The sequence below is a fragment of the Pygoscelis adeliae genome, unplaced genomic scaffold (assembly GCF_000699105.1).
Source record: "Pygoscelis adeliae isolate BGI_AS28 unplaced genomic scaffold, ASM69910v1 Scaffold186, whole genome shotgun sequence".
Lineage (NCBI taxonomy): Eukaryota > Metazoa > Chordata > Aves > Sphenisciformes > Spheniscidae > Pygoscelis > Pygoscelis adeliae.
The window spans coordinates 4914361-4924803 of record NW_008825071.1 but is presented as its reverse complement, the minus strand read 5'-3'; positions in this window follow the sequence as shown (position 1 = coordinate 4924803).

The window sequence follows — 10443 nt, the reverse complement described above, 5'->3', positions numbered from 1 at the left end:
AAAACCAAGATGGTCTCACCTTGCAGATCCAGACTGGCCAGGAAGGCTGGAATCAGGTATGTTTTAAATTCTTCAGATCTGTCTTAACATCTTCAAAATGCTGCAACTTTGAAGAAAGAGAAGCGTTGACTTTTTAAACTGATTTTCCTGTAATACATAACACTGTAAATAAACAAATTTTACTATCGGGCTGTCTCCGCTCCCCTTTATTTAAGGCATCAAATTGCTGCGAAGTGGCTATGTGAGGCCACTTTTGTGGTGGAACATTTTCAGAAAGATCTTGGGACATTCACCTCAGACTGAGAAACAACATTACACACCAACTTCATGCACACCGATGTAAAGCTCCCCTGTGTTTTTTGTACAAGTGTTGGCTGTGCTCTGCCCTCCTCATTGACTGGGCAGGTGGTATTTCTGCACATCATGCTCACGCACACACACACTAATTAGGTTGGTAGGAAACAGTTTTCTACAGCATGCAGACACAGCATGTTTACACTTTCTACTTGAGATACCTTTCTTTGGTAGACTGAACGTCCCTGTCCCTCCTAGGCAGTCCTGCTTCTTAACAGCAGCTCTACAGGCAACGTAAGCTCCCACCTTTGCTCCTGGGTTTTATTTCAGATGCGTGAAGTAGACAATGTGAATACCTCATAATGAGTTTGCCTTTTCCAGTGGAGAGAAAAACACTTTCAGCCCAAACTTCAGTCCAAACAGACTTGTTAAAATTATCCTGTGTGGTTCTGCTGCCTCCCTGTTCCCAGGCCCTCTTGCCTTGCAGATTTAGGCTGGCGAGATCCTTTTGATTCATCTATTATAATTATACCCATTTTACCCATTATAAATGGGTAAAAAAAAAGCAGGCTTGACTTTGATGGAGGAAAACTTCCAAATACTGCACAGGAGGAAGACCATTGCATCCCACTCATTAGTTCAACTGAGTTCGACTCCCAGTTTTTATTCACATTTAATTTAATGCACTCTATAGTGCCCCACACACGACACCAAAAACATCTCTAGATTTTGCTGTGCATGACAGTGTGAGGGCACAGTGAAGCATAACTGGAGCATCACAGTTGAGACACGGTGGAGATACAATTTACAGAACATCAGCTTTCCACCCAAACATACCTAGCTGGGACGAGCGACCTGATTTACCAGTTATTTGCCAAGATGTAGAGTTCTGTCAGTCAGTCCAGACTTCCTTACCAGCAACACAGCTTCTTGTGCCTGCTGTTTCTGCTATAGAAAGGCTTTAAAATATCTCATTTGGGAGTTCTACCTGACAATAATAAGTAAATAAATCAGCAGTCAACACAGCCTAGAAAGAAGCATGTGAATTTACAGCAAATCCTGTGCAGACTTGGCAGCTATGAGAGGCTTTTAACTGGCACACATCTCCCAAAAGATGGGAGGTAAAGGGTTTAGTTTGTTTCACCAAAGAAGAGAATGGAAATCAGGTGTCCACATGCCACATGGGTGAGCTAATCACTTGGGCAGCAGGAAAAATGAAAACATCATACAGCAACCTTCCCCTTCACAAAGACAATCCCACTGAAAAAGTGTTTCTGGATTGAACTGTTCAGCTTGCCAGTAGTTTCCAGTCCATCAAATACAGAAACCTCATGCAAAGGAATCCTTGACACCTGGCTCCAGCCACTAAGGGAAACTTAGAAAGTGTTAAGATACTGAAATAGACAATGTTAAAGCAGAGATGCTCTATGGTTACCATGCTCACTCTCAAATAGGCAGCGAGTCCTTTGCTTCTCTTATGGTCAAACCCTCATAAAAAACCATCTCAAACTTAGCTAGAGCAGTTCTGAGTGCTGCTGTAAAGCCCTGTACCAGATGTTACCATGCAGAGACGGTGTCTACCACCATGGATAGAAAAAGTTGGTGTTACTCTTGAAAAGAGATAAGAGCTGTAACAGCTTATAGTGGCAAAGAGGATCCAGTCTGAAAGCTGCTCCTACCAACATATAGGCTGAGAAGGGATTCTGGCAACTACGTGTTCATGGGGCACTTCAACCTATATTCATGGCAAGCAGCAGTCTCTCTGTATTTGACTTCCTTGCAAGGACATGGTTTAGTAGGCATGGTGGTGTTGGGTTGACAGTTGGACTCGATGGTCTTAGAGGTCTCTTCCAACCTTAATGATTCTATGATTGCCAGTTCTTAAATAGTTTAGAAGGAAAATCCACATTCTATCAGCTGAAAATGAAGTTTGTCAGGCATATTTTCACTTGGTAGCATGCTTGGACCACTCCAGGGGAATGGGAAAGGAGGAAGCACCTCATCCAGCCCAACAGGCAAAATCACAACTGAACAATGCCTGCCTTCACTAAGGAAAATTTGTTGTATGGAAAAAAAACCCAACGTCGTGTTTTACCAAGCTCATCATCTGGCAATACTCCAAACTTGAGGGCAGTACCAATAGCCCTTCTAATGTGCTTTCAGGGCATTGCCTTTCCTCTGAATGGGCACAACAAGAGCTTTATGCTGCCAGCAGCACCTCTGTCCTACAGAGCACCTGAGCCTAGGAAAGGCACTCATACCCACGGCAAGCCTAAAGACTCTCAGATAAATAAGCACCTTGGTTAGGTCTCAGCATGGGCCAAGCAGAGATCACGGATTGGTGAAGGGACCAGACACTGCACCAAGGTGCCCTGCAGCACTTCTAATGTCACTCATGATCTCCGTAACAGTTTGCTACAATTGTTTTCCTAAATTTCTGTTGTTTGTGAACTGTGTTGGCAACAAGTACTGAAATCTACTCTAGTCCAAAACAAGCCAGTCAGTCAAATCAGTATTTTTCCTACAAATACTCTAAAGAAGCTTAGCTACCTGTACAAGGTATATGAGCAACTTCCCCATTTGCAGAAGAGTTTCCTTGAATTTGGCTGAGCCCACCTTTCATCTGAATTTCTGGAGGAAAATCAAAGTAAGCAGAAGGGAACAGCTATATTCACCCACAAGATATCAAGTACCATTAGTGCTTTAAGCTTCCTTCAGCCACAAATATCCAGCATGAAACAAGTCCAGCAGCACTTCCTACCTTTGCAAATGAAAGTTGAAGCAGCCAAATATGCCCCAGGACAAGATTCAAAAATACTTCCAATTCATTTACTGTGAAATAAGACACTCATCGCAACAAATAAAAGAAATAGCTGAATCAATAACACTTAAAAGAGCATAAGTGAGCAGCCAAAAGAAACCTGCCAAGGTCAGCTACCTACCTTCCAAAAGAAAATGTTAGGGTAACCCAGTTACAGGTCTGTGTTGCCAAGATATAATCTGCACAAGCCAAATAGACTTAAGACCTTCAAGGGGTTTTAGCTCAAACATGCTGAATGGACCCAACAGTAAAGGAAGTGGTATGAGATGGGCTGTCCAAAATCAGAAAAAGTCATTCCTGCCCCAGATGCTATCTCCAAGCACAACTGCTACTGACCACAGATGGAAAGACCATTAAGAAAGACCAAAACTTCCAGCATGTCCTCCCAGCTTAGGCAGTTCACAGGTTAAGCTAGAACTCACTGAGCTTCTCAATAGGTAAAGCATTTTATATGAAGAGATAGAAAAAGAAGTGCAGGGATAAGAGACTTCTAAGCTGTATGGCATCCCTTTCTGCTCGCCCATATCTATCACTAAAAGCAGCTTTTTAGGGTTCAGACTTTTTCAATAAAACAGTTAAAAGCAAGTGTAGGTGCATACAATATTATTATAATTTTTAATAAGAGATCCTGATTTCTCCTTTATCCACACCCTCTGAAGTGCTCAACACCCACCTTCCAGGCTTTGTAGTGACAGGTTACACAGGGATTCAACAGTAAGAGATACAGCTTACATCAGCCTTGTTTCTGTAAGTTATCTAGCAAAGGTACTTGGATGAAAAACATTCCTAAATTTTTACAGTCACAGGAGACGCCAGGAGAGCATTCTGCCAACACGCATGAAGGGTGGGGAAACATAGCAAAAAAAGACTTTCTGCGCATCTACTCCATTGTGCTGACAAAGCTTAAATACTTAGCACCTCTAACTTAGAGAGCAATGAAGCCATCAAACAACATCTCAAATATAAAAGATCAACCATTATTGTCATAGTTTGAAAAAAAGTTTTTGAAAAATCCTTAAACCAGAGACAGCCATCACTTCTCACCCTCTTCCTATTTCAGACCTTCCCTTTGGGCAGTAAGCTCCTTGGAGATGCAGGTGAGCAAGCCTAAACTAGCCAAGGCAACATCCACCCTAAAGGAGATGACACATGCCCCATGGATGCAGGTTATCAATGCTGTTTCTGTGGCTTTGCAGAATTCAGTATACAAGAGCAGCCGCAGTGTGGAAGTCTCCTCTCAGTTCTTAGGCCTGCTTCACATTAAGCACCTCGTTAGGCCTGGTTGCATCCATCATGTCCAAGTACTGTGTTCAGCTCTGGGGCCCCCAACGTAAGAAGGACATGAACCTCTTGGAGTGAGTCCAGAAGAGGGCCACAAAGATAATCAAGGGGTTGGAGCACCTCTCCTATGAAGACAGGCCGAGAGAGTTGGGGTTGTTCAGCCTGGAGAAGAGAAGGCTCCGGGGAGACCTTATAGCAGCCTTCCAGTACTTGAAGGGGCCCTACAAGAAAGATGGAGAGGGACTTTTTACAAGGGCATGTTGTGATAGGACAAGGGGTAACGTCTTTAAACTGAAAGAGGGTAGATTTAGATTAGGTATAAGGAAGAAATTCTTCACTATGAGGGTGGTGAGGCACTGGAACAGGTTGCCCAGAGAAGTTGTGGATGCCCCATCCCTGAAGTGTTCAAGGCCAGGCTGGATATGACTTTGAGTAACCTGGTCTAGTGGAAGGTGTCCCTGCCCACAGCAGGGGGGTTGGAACTAGATGATCTTTAAGGTCCCTTCCAACCCAAACCATTCTATGATTCTATGTTTGGCCAGATCGTGCGGAATAAAACCATGGGATGTAGGCACTTACCTGGGAACTACTAGAAGGCTCACCTTGGTACTTAATACAGGGAGTAACATTGCACAAAGCATCCCTTTACATTCACTAGTGTGAACTCTGGGTTATGACAACAAGCAACACGGCAGTTCAAGCCCTTACTACACTCCTAGGCCCAGGACCTTAACATTACTACTACAGGTAGAAAAAGCCCCAAATGCTTTTCTATTTTGGACCTGGTACAGCCAGGCAACAGGAAGGGGTGCTCTGATCACTCAGGCTGATATCTTAAAGCCTATTTTGGTTCATGACACTGCTGGTGCAACTATGGCATACCACCACACCAGCGGGACACAAAGCATGCCGAAAACTCTGTTACTGGACTGCAAAACTAAATGGCTTTACCAGGTACAAGCAGAGCTGTTCATGGAGGTTACAGCTTCATCTCCCAAAAGACACAGTCACTTTGGCTGAGTGCTTTGAGAGACTGGATTCAAATGGCAGCTGGAAAGACAGTGAAGAGCAGCAGGAGGATGCAGTGTAGTCAGGTCACCAGGGCCAGTCCTCAAAGAAATAAGTGCAAGGTAGTGGATGCGAAACCGCAGCTTCAGCCCTTCGCACTGTGAAAAGGAGAGAGCAGGCTAGTGGATCTGGAGCTTTGGGAAGGGCAGGAATGAAGAGGTCTTTTCTTTTAAACCAGCCCAGAAGGAAAGAGCCAACCACCCCTTGACATGGATGAAGGTGGAGTCCTGACTCATGCCAACTCCAGTCAGGACTACTTAAGCTAAAGGAATAAGGATAATCTCCAGAAAGTGATTATGTGATGGCAACAGCAGCTTCTCATTGTTGCGCTGCCCTGCATGATCTTCTCAAGAAGGGACAGTTTCAGTGCCCCAAAAGACATTCAGTGGTGAAACAAACTCTGGCAAAAGTGGGCTTTTGCCATGAAGGTACATTGTGTGCAGAGAATGACTCCCTCCACTCCAACCCACACAGCAATCTGAGGTCGGTTTTATAAGATAAGTAGATAGAAAGACAGAGCTTGGAAATACACTATGTTCCCACAAATCCATTAAGATGCACCAGCACATGTGAAGTGTGCCACAGCATTAAAGGCAGTTTGTGAAGAGCAACCATGATTTAGGGAAATCTGTCAAAGCAGATGTTGTTAAATAGCATGGTTTACCTGCTACTCACTTTCAAGAGACCTTTGATGCTAGTTTATCTAATCATAACATTATTCACTGTACTTTGAACTCTCCTAGAAGCCAATAGTCACTGGTTTTAAAAATAATTTCTCCAGCTTCACTTGCCATTTTCTCTGCAATGCTCCAAGTTTCTTGCCCTCCACAGTCTCCAGTTTGCCATCAGGCATCTGGCCAATATGCAGTATACCTCTCTGTGCTTTTATCTCTGCAATCCAGAGTTGAGTGGCTCTGGTTTCAAGCCAGCAGTTCCCACGTTGCCGGATGCACACGAGAAAGGCTACCCCTAACACACCCCATGCGGGGTATACAGGACTCTAGAGTACCTTTCCACAGGCATGCATAGTGCATCAATTCAAAAGAAATAAGGAGATTATCCTATGCAAACAATATTTTACTTAGAATCACTCATTAAATGCTTTTACATTTGAAAAAGATATTAGCAGAATACTCAAAGAAAGCCAGTATATGCATCAGTTCGGTGGCTAAATCATGATATTTAGTTCATTTTTTATTTCTTTCATATTTAATGGACCCATCTTGAAATGTTGCAGAAAAACTTGATGTTATCAACATAGGGGTCAAAACTGGACCACTCAGCAGTATATATTCTTTTTAAGCAAATAAAGGTTCAATATCAATGTTCTTTTCCTCCCCTTTTTTTTTCTTTCCATTTAAAATAGATTAACATCCTTCACACGACCATCTTCTCTACACTGCATAAGGTGCCCAAATGTTAAGGGCTCTAATGAATTCAGGGGTTTGCTAGTCAGAAGGAACAACAAACACGTCGTTTTCTACTGTCTTCTTCATTGGGCGTTCATACTGCAGGGAAGGAAAAAAAAAGATAATGAAAAACACTTCAAAAATTTGTATAAACGTTTATATTGCATAAGAAAAGAAACTAGAGATCCTAGAAGCACATTTAGATTCAGCTTTTAATCCGCAAGCACCCATCCTGGAACAAGGTGCTGCGGGATAAGCAGCTCCCATGATACAATTGCTTCTTCCTCAGCCCTGCCCCTCTTTAAAGGCATCCTTCATCAGGAGCACCTCTGCTAAGGGAAAGGCCTGTGTCCCTAAGCAACTCAGTGCTCGTAATGGAAACTTTTCCCTATGGAAAAGCTCAGGATTCCAGCTTTAACAGCTAAAAGACACAAGCCCTCAGTTTTCAGCATCTTTTCTAAAATCCCAGGCCCAGTCTACTGTAGTGACCACAAGCATGGTGGTTTCTTCAACACAGAGAGCTTTCTTCAGCTCTGTGCAGTGCAGACACATGGCATCACACACATCATAGTAATTCATCAGTCTTATTGCAGGAATTTTTTTTGACTGCACATAAAAGCTGGAACAGCAACAGTAGCAGAAAACATGCACATGTGATGGGGTGGACAAGATGGAAACTAAGCATTGTACCAAAATTAAGGGAGTATTCAGCTTAATCTACAAATTAAAATGAGGGCATAAGCTAGTGATTAGACTCTGAAGAGTTTAAGAACTTAAACAGAATATTTACCTGGGATTCAAGGTAAATGAATAAATTTGGTTTTTAGAAATCAAACTTGGACGCATCAAGGCTAGATGTTGCCAGACCCAAAAAGCAGATATGAGAAAGCATGCAAGGTGGTGTTAGGCTGCAGAGCTCCTAGCCACAGGATGCCATGGATGCACAACTCCAAGGGCAAGTGGGACAAAGTGACAGAAGAGAACAGCATTAAGGGTCACTAACATCACAGAAACGAGCCTCGGGATGAAGGAATCCCCAAGATATGAACCCAGGAGAAGCATCACTACCTGATAGTCCTTGTCCTTACTTTCTCCCTTAGGCAAGTGCTTTTTGACCACTTTTCCTAATCCCTAGCAGGGCAAACACTGCTTTCTCAATGCTTTCCGTGCATCAGGACTGGGGGTCCCATAAAGAACCAGCCCCACAGATCAGCTAACCAAAGGTTTCCCCTCCCAGGACTTCAGTTTCATTTTCTCACTTCCCACACTTATCAGTCAGGCCACAGCTCCGAGTCCACCACCTGTACAGAGCTGCTTGCGTACTGCACGTACCGTTGTATTCTGGATAGAGTCGGCAAAACTCTTTGCTGTTTCACCCAGGGCTGAGTCAACAGACTGAATTCTGGAAGAAAAGTGAGCTTGGCTAGTTTGTCTGTGATGCATTAATACTTACTGATGAAACTTGAACAGAGATATTTGCCAATAAAAATGAACCTGAGGATTCCCCCTTTTGCAGCTTTTTGCCCAGTGTTTGCACCAACGGTATCTTTTATATAGGAAATGATCACCTCCTTCCACCTCCTCTGACCCCTAGATACAGATGTGACCAGGGAGTGCACCTTGTTCCAGATCCTGGTACAGGTCTCTTGAGGTATGTGCCTGTCCTGCACAACTTCCCATGCAAAGTGCCCCTCATTGCACCCTAGTCCCAATCCAAAACCGTCACGAGGCTGCAAAAGCTCCATCAATGGACACCAAGTGAGGAGGTCACACCGGGTTCAGAATACTTCCCGATATACCAGCCTAACTAGTGCCCTCTTTGACCAGATGACTTGTGACCATGCAAGACAGCTAGCAGAGACGTACCTTTGCTTTTGCTGGTTGCAGAAAGAATTCAGTTTGAGCAACTGTGCATTCCAGAAGTCCTAAAAGAACCCCAAAGAAAACCCCCATTACTTGGGAAGGGGTACCTCCGCAGGCTGGCACACGAGAAGTCACACACACCACTGCGTCCTTCTCCATGTTTGCCAAGATTTGAGTTTCCTTCTCAAGACTGGCAAGCTCTTCAACAACAATCTTCTGGAAGGTCTCCAGCTTACTCAGCCTAGTGATAGAGAACAGAAACAAATTTGACACTTTAATGTGCACAAGGCAGATGACAGCCCCTTCAGCACCAAACCTGCCTTTAGGCAGAAGCAAATGTCCTTGCTGTCCTTGGGGCAGTTTTGTTCCCAAGTATGTCACAGAGCACATGAACAGCTGTACCAGGTCAAACTGAAGATGAGTTTAGCTAAATAGCCTGTCTCAAATAGCAGCCGGTAGCGGAGGCCCAGGACAGAGCGTACAACAGAATTCCCAGTGCAATACTTACCCTGCATACTCTCCCAGCCTCCAGGGATTTCAGCAGAGATTTTCCAAACTGAAGACAGCATCTTGGCACAAATAATCTCTGATGGGTTTTCCTACCATGGGTTTGATATACACATACAGCGTTGCCACAGGACGCCAGTGATTTCTAAACCTTAACCAGCAACACCCTTATTTGCTTGGGTTTGCCACCTTTCCCCTGGCAGTGGGATGCCAAGCCATCATCTGACAGTGACTTTAGAAACCACCCTTCTGGGGTAGGACAGATTTGGTACAGCTCTGTCCCCACTATCCTGCGGCTCTGCTTGGCTCCAGGTTACTTAGTTAATAACATCAAAGCACAGCAGCAGCTCACCACCATCAACTCTTGTCTTCCACCCTGAAACGTTCCCTGGTTTTGTTTTTGGAACACAAACTTCTCCATGTACCTTAACGACAAGCAAATTCTGCTCATAGAGGTCCTATTGATACCAGGGATTTTGCACTTTAAAGGCTATTATTTCATACTTCGTTTGATCTAAATTCTGCAAACTGAATGTGTAGTAGATATGGAGGCCTGATAGACTTACTTATATCTAAGGCTGTGCTTGTATTTTGCTTATAACAAATCTATAACTATTATAATTTATTTTTTTATTTAGCTGCTGAGAAATTTGACAACCTATAAAGCAAAATGACCTGCTTAAAGCCCTATCTGGTGAGTGCCTATGAAGTCCACTAGCTGGCATTTGTTTCATGCACATGGAAACAATCTACAGAAATGGGTCTATAACAGACCCCTTACTTTTCTTCTTCCCCACTTCATTAAGTAAATCAGAGTCTGGCTTCTTTCTTAAAACATGTAGAAACAGAAGCTACTAAGTGTAACAAGAAGGTTTTTAAATAGATTTGTGAACACTGATGACAGTCAGAAGACAGTCTAAGGACTGCTTCACCAACTGCTCTTAATTCAAGCTTGCTTTGCATTAATTAATCCATCCACTCTCCCCTTACAGGAAAAGCAGGATAAGTCACAGGAGCTATGCTTCTGAAACTCTTCTTACAGAAAAGAGAGAGACACACACAAGATATTTTGCCTTACAAACCATAATGAGCGCAGTAGCTTACTGTCAGGTTCACTTATGAAGAAGCATTTCTTTTCATATCAAAATTTACGCAAAGCTGAAGCTGTTTTCAGCCAGCAGCAGACACCTTACCTGCATT